The sequence below is a fragment of the Eretmochelys imbricata genome, chromosome 25, assembly GCF_965152235.1.
Source record: "Eretmochelys imbricata isolate rEreImb1 chromosome 25, rEreImb1.hap1, whole genome shotgun sequence".
NCBI classification, from domain to species: domain Eukaryota; kingdom Metazoa; phylum Chordata; order Testudines; family Cheloniidae; genus Eretmochelys; species Eretmochelys imbricata.
Genome location: NC_135596.1, coordinates 3,074,507 through 3,080,366, shown reverse-complemented (window position 1 = coordinate 3,080,366; position 5,860 = coordinate 3,074,507). Strand labels below are relative to the sequence as shown.

General features: G+C 55.6%; 1 non-coding gene across 1 annotated transcript; it reads right to left on the bottom strand.

The window, feature by feature from the left end:
- Nucleotides 1–5,257: 5,257 nt before the first annotated feature.
- On the bottom strand, nucleotides 5,258–5,421 carry LOC144257532 (U1 spliceosomal RNA). Its single transcript, XR_013344555.1, has one exon. It is a non-coding gene; the product is annotated as a U1 spliceosomal RNA (small nuclear RNA).
- Nucleotides 5,422–5,860: the final 439 nt, after the last annotated feature.

Genomic DNA, 5,860 nt, shown 5'->3' with positions numbered 1-5,860 from the left:
TAGAGACCACCGGACCAGGGGATGAGGTGGACGAGGCTTTCTTCCGGCAACTCACGGAAGTTACTAGATCGCAGGCCCTGGTTCTCATGGGAGACTTCAATCACCCTGATATCTGCTGGGAGAGCAATAGAGCAGTGCACAGACAATCTAGGAAGTTTTTGGAAAGTGTAGGGGACAATTTCCTGGTGCAAGTGCTGGAGGAACCAACTAGGGGCAGAGCTCTTCTTAACCTGCTGCTCACAAACCGGGAAGAATTAGTAGGAGAAGCAAAAGTGGATGGGAACCTGGGAGGCAGTGACCATGAAATGGTCGAGTTCAGGATCCTAACACAAGGAAGAAAGGAGAGCAGCAAAATACAGACCCTGGACTTCAGAAAAGCAGACTTTGACTCCCTCCGGGAACTGATGGGCAGGATCCCCTGGGAGAATAACATGAGGGGGAAAGGAGTCCAGGAGAGCTGGCTGTATTTTAAAGAATCCTTATTGAGGTTACAGGGACAAACCATCCCGATGTGTAGAAAGAATAGTAAATATGGCAGGCGACCAGCTTGGCTTAACAGTGAAATCCTTGCTGATCTTAAACACAAAAAAGAAGCTTACAAGAAGTGGAAGATTGGACAAATGACCAGGGATGAGTATAAAAATATTGCTCGGGCTTGCAGGAGCGAAATCAGGAAGGCCAAATCACACCTGGAGTTGCAGCTAGCAAGAGATGTTAAGAGTAACAAGAAGGGTTTCTTCAGGTATGTTAGCAACAAGAAGAAAGTCAAGGAAAGTGTGGGCCCCGAACTGAATGAGGGAGGCAACCTCGTGACAGAGGATGTGGAAAAAGCGAATGTACTCAATGCTTTTTTTGCCTCTGTCTTCACGAACAAGGTCAGCTCCCAGACTACTGCACTGGGCAGTACAGCATGGGGAGGAGGTGACCAGCCCTCTGTGGAGAAAGAAGTGGTTCGGGACTATTTAGAAAAGCTGGACGAGCACAAGTCCATGGGGCCGGATGCGCTGCATCTGAGAGTGCTAAAGGAGTTGGCGGATGTGATTGCAGAGCCATTGGCCAATATCTTTGAAAACTCCTGGAGATCGGGGGAAGTCCCGGACGACTGTAAAGAGGCTAATGTAGTGCCCATCTTTAAAAAAGGGAAGAAGGAGGATCCTGGGAACTACAGGCCAGTCAGCCTCACCTCAGTCCCTAGTAAAATCATGGAGCAGGTCCTCAAGGAATCAATTCTGAAGCACTTAGAGGAGAGGAAAGTGATCAGGAACAGTCAGCATGGATTCATCAAGGGCAAGTCATGCCTGACTAATCTAATTGTCTTCTATGATGAGATAACTGGCTTTCTGGATGAGGGGAAAGTGGTGACGTGTTGTTCCATGACTTTAGCAAAGCTTTTGACATGGTGTCCCACAATATTCTTGCCAGCAAGTTAAAGAAGTATGGGCTGGATGAATGCACTATAAGGTGGGTAGAAAGTTGGCTAGATTGTCGGGCTCAACGGGTAGTGATCAATGGCTCCATGTCTAGTTGGCAGCCGGTATCAAGTGGAGTGCCCCAAGGGTCGGTCCTGGGGCCGGTTTTGTTCAATATCTTCATAAATTATCTGGAGGATGATGTGGATTGCACTCTCAGCAAGTTTGCAGATGACACTAAACTGGGAGGAGAGGTAGATACGCTGGAGAGTAGGGATAGGATACAGAGGGACCTAGACAAATTAGAGGATTAGTAGGGGAAGAAATCTGATGAGGTTCAACAAGGACAAGTGCAGAGTCCTGCACTTAGGATGGAAGAATCCCATGCACCGCTACAGACTAGGGACCGAATGGCTCAGCAGCGGTTCTACAGAAAAGGACCTAGGGATTACAGTGGAAGAGAAGCTGGATATGAGTCAACAGTGTGCCCTTGTTGCTAAGAAGGCTAACAGCATTTTGGGCTGAATAAGTAGGGGCATTGCCAGCAGATCGAGGGACGTGATCGTTCCCCTCTATTCGACATTGGTGAGGCCTCATCTGGAGTACTGTGTCCAGTTTTGGGCCCCACACTACAAGAAGGATGTGGAAAAATTGAAAAGAGTCCAGCGGAGGACAACAAAAATGATTAGGGGACTGGAACACATGACTTATGAGGAGAGGCTGAGGGAACTGGGATTGTTCAGTCTGCAGAAGAGAAGAATGAGGGGGGATTTGATAGCTGCTTTCAACTACGTGAAAGGGGGTTCCAAAGAGGATGGATCTAGACTGTTCTCAGTGGGAGCTGATGGCAGAACAAGGAGTAATGGTCTCAACTTGCAGAGGGGGAGGTTTAGGTTGGATATTAGGTAAAACATTTTCACAAGGAGGGTGGTGAAACACTGAATGCGTTACCTAGGGAGGTGGTGGAATCTCCTTCCTTAGGTATTTTTAAGGTCAGCCTTGACAAAGCCCTGGCTGGGATGATTTAGTTGGGGATTGGTCCTGCTTTGAACAGGGGTTTGGACTAGATGACCTCCTGAGGTCCCTTCCAACTCTGATATTCTATGATTCTATGACTCAGGCCAGGCGGCTCTCCTGGTAGCATGGGGAGTTATGTTGCTTTCTACTTGGTTTGGACTTTCATTGCCCTGGAAGGGGTAGCTCTGTAAGAGGCCTTGCTGGAGGTCTGCGTTTCTGCCACCCAGAAGGCACTGGAGGGTGGGCAGAGCAGTGGAAGACCACCCAGCTGGGAAACTGAGGCTGAATGGTGGCTGCCCTGTGCAGCGCTGGACAGGGCACTCTGGTGGTTAATTGCGACTGCGTTTACAGAGCTGTTCCAGTCCAGCGTGTTAGGCTGAATGTTTTAGCCATTCAGTTGCTGAGGGAAGGGTATTGTGCAAGTCCAGGGGAGAAACAGGCAGCCATTGCCAGTGGGTGCACACTGCCAGTGTCTATGATCTAAAATCTTCCAACTGGCCACAGCAGCAAAGGGAAGAGTGAAGGCCCCACCCACCCTCACTTGCAGCGTATCTGATCACTTTACAGCCGAAGGGATTGCGCTTTCCCCACAGACGGGAGGAAGGTCAAACCTCCGGTTGGAGCTGTCATGGGACAGGCACTGGCTGTGTTTGAAGCTGGTTTTGGCCACCTGGAGGTGACATCGAGGTTCTCGAAAGGAATTGTCCAAGCAGAGATGCCTTAAGCATGGATGGTGGATTAGATGCATCGTCAAGCGGGGGAGATGTGGCCCATAAGGGTGGGGACAGAAGGTGCTCGAACAAAGCCCCTGCCAAGGCCAGTAGGGAGGGTTGTGCAGGGACAAGCAGTTGACCTGGACAAGCAGTGCACTGGACCCATGACTGCCTGGGCTGTGCCCAGGGTCTGTCTGCACTGCAGTCAGAGCGGTGACTGCAGCACAGGCCGATGTCCCCGAGCTCGCTCCAGGAACGATAGCAGCCGGGGCTGTTCAGCCCTGCCTGGGGCCTGGGTACATATTGACCGTGCTGCTGCAGCTTCACTGAGAGTCCTTGGGGAGGAGGGACCCCTTGCCCCCTGGGAATGAGCAGAGCAGCCCTCCCATGATTCCCCCACTCCAGCCTGGCCCTGCTCTCAGGCCAGCACCACCCGGAAGGACCTGGGCTCAGCCAGGGACTCTAGTCTGGCTGATGAGGATGGTCCCATGCTCTCCTTCATTTATTCTGTTCCACTCCGAGAGCTGAGACGCCCCCTCGCTTGCCTACAGTTCACATACGTGAAGGCTCGGCAGTGGTCCCCAGCCCTGCGCTGAGACGCACACATGGGGCTCAATTCTTCCCTCCTGGGTACTTGGGTTACACCGCTGCAGCCCCATTGGCTCCAGGGGAGCTACTCCTGGTTGCTGTGTGAGTGAGGAGAAGGTCAGGACACAGCAGTGAGGCCCCCAGGCAATCCTGCTCCTCTGTATGCCACTCCAGGCCCTCTCTGCAGTTCTTACCCGGACCCCTCTGTCTGGAAGTGTTGACACAGCTGGAAAGGACCTTGCCATGCAGTGCCGGGTTTACAATGGTGCCAGTGGCTCCATGGAGCCGGGCCCATGCCCAGAAGGGGCCCCGGCCTGCTCCACTTGCACTGCGCCCCGAGACCCCGCTGGCTCCCCACCACCACGACCTGCTCCTCTTGGCCCGTCTGCCAGCTGGCTGAGGGCTCCTCTCTGCCCTCTGGCCCCACGCGCCGGCTCCTCTGCCCCCTGGCTGGACCCCAGTGCACCTCAGCTCCCGGCAGTCTCTGCTTCCCACCACCTGTGGGTCCCCACCCGTCTCCCTGGAGATGAGACACCTGGGACTGGTGCAGAAACCTGGCCAGTCTCAGCCAGGAGGTGGGGAGGGGGCAGTCTGGGGGGGGGCTTGGCTGGGCCCCTCCAGGCAAGTGGGTCCTGAGGGGGCCAAGCTGGGACAGGCCCTGGCCTGGCTGATTGCGCCACTCCCGAGGGGCCAGAGCGATTCCCGGCCCTGGGACCGGCCCTGGCTGCGCTGCCGGCTCAGCCCAGCAGACAGTCACCTCTCAGCAGGGCCAGTGAGTGCAGCCAGGAGGCAGGGCGTGGGGGAGTGGGTCTGTGGGGAATCCGGGGGTGCTGGGTTGTGAGGGGGCGGGGAAGATCTGTGTGTGTTGGGGCACTAAGGAGTAGCGTTGCCAACTTTCTACTTGCACAAAACTGAACACCCTTGCCCCAACCCCTGCCCCACCCCTTCTCTGAGGCCCCCACCCCCAACTCACTCCATCCCCTCTCCCTCTGTCGCTCACTCTCCCCACTCTCAATCACTCGCTCATTTTCACCAGGCTGGCTCAGGGGGCTGGGGTGCGGTAGGATGTGAGGGCTCTGGCTGGGGGTGCGGCTCTGGGATGGGGCTGGGGATGAGGGGTTGGGGGTGCAGGAGGGTGCGCCGGGCTAGGACTGAGGGCTTTGGAGGGGAATCTGGGCTGGGGCAGGGGGGCTCGGGGGTGCAGGCTCCCAATGGCACTTACCTCAAGCATCTCCTGGAAGCAGCAGCATGTCCCCCCTCCAGCTCCTATGCGGTGGGAAGGCCAGGTGGCTCTGCACGCTGCCCCGTCTGCAGACACCACCCCCCGCAGCTCCCATTGGCCAGGAATCATAGAATATCTGGGTTGGAAGGGACCTCAGGAGGTCATCTAGTCCAACCCCCTGCTCAAAGGAGGACCAATCCCCAATTTTTGCCCCAGATCCCTAAATGGCCCCCTCAAGGATTGAACTCACAACCCTGGGTTTAGCAGGCCAGTGCTCAAACCACTGAGCTATCCCTCCCCCATTTAGCCAGGGGAGAGTGCAAACGCAGTCCCCCAGCTACCACAAACTATGTAGTCAATTTTCCTGCATTTGGGGAAATGGCAGGGATCAGCACACCCGCACTGCAAAGGATGAGCCTCACCCTGGGAAAACTACCTTTGTGATCATGGTACCTCCCCGCCAGGTAAGTATCACAGCCAATGGGAGCTGTGGGAGGCGGGGCTTGGGGTGAGGGCAGCGTGCGGTGCCCCCTGGCTACCCCTACACATAGGAGCCGGAGGAGGGACATGCCAGCTGCTACCCAGGAGCTGCGTGGTGTGGAGGCTAGCGGGGAGCCTGCCAGCCCTGCTGCATGGCGCCGCCAACCGGACAGTCAACGGCCCAGTCAGCGATGCTGACAGAGCCACTAGGATCCCTTTTCGACCTGGTGTTCCAGTTGAAAGCCGGATACCTGGTCACCCTACTAGGGAATGAGGGTTCTGTTTGGGGTGCTGAGCAGTTGTGGTGGGGTTGTTGGGAGGGGGCACCGGGCACGGGTGGTGTTGTACAGAGTGTTGTGCATTTGTGGGGAGGATTTGAAGGGGGTGCTGGGCATACTGAGTCTGAGGGGGCTCTGGCCATAGGCAGTCGG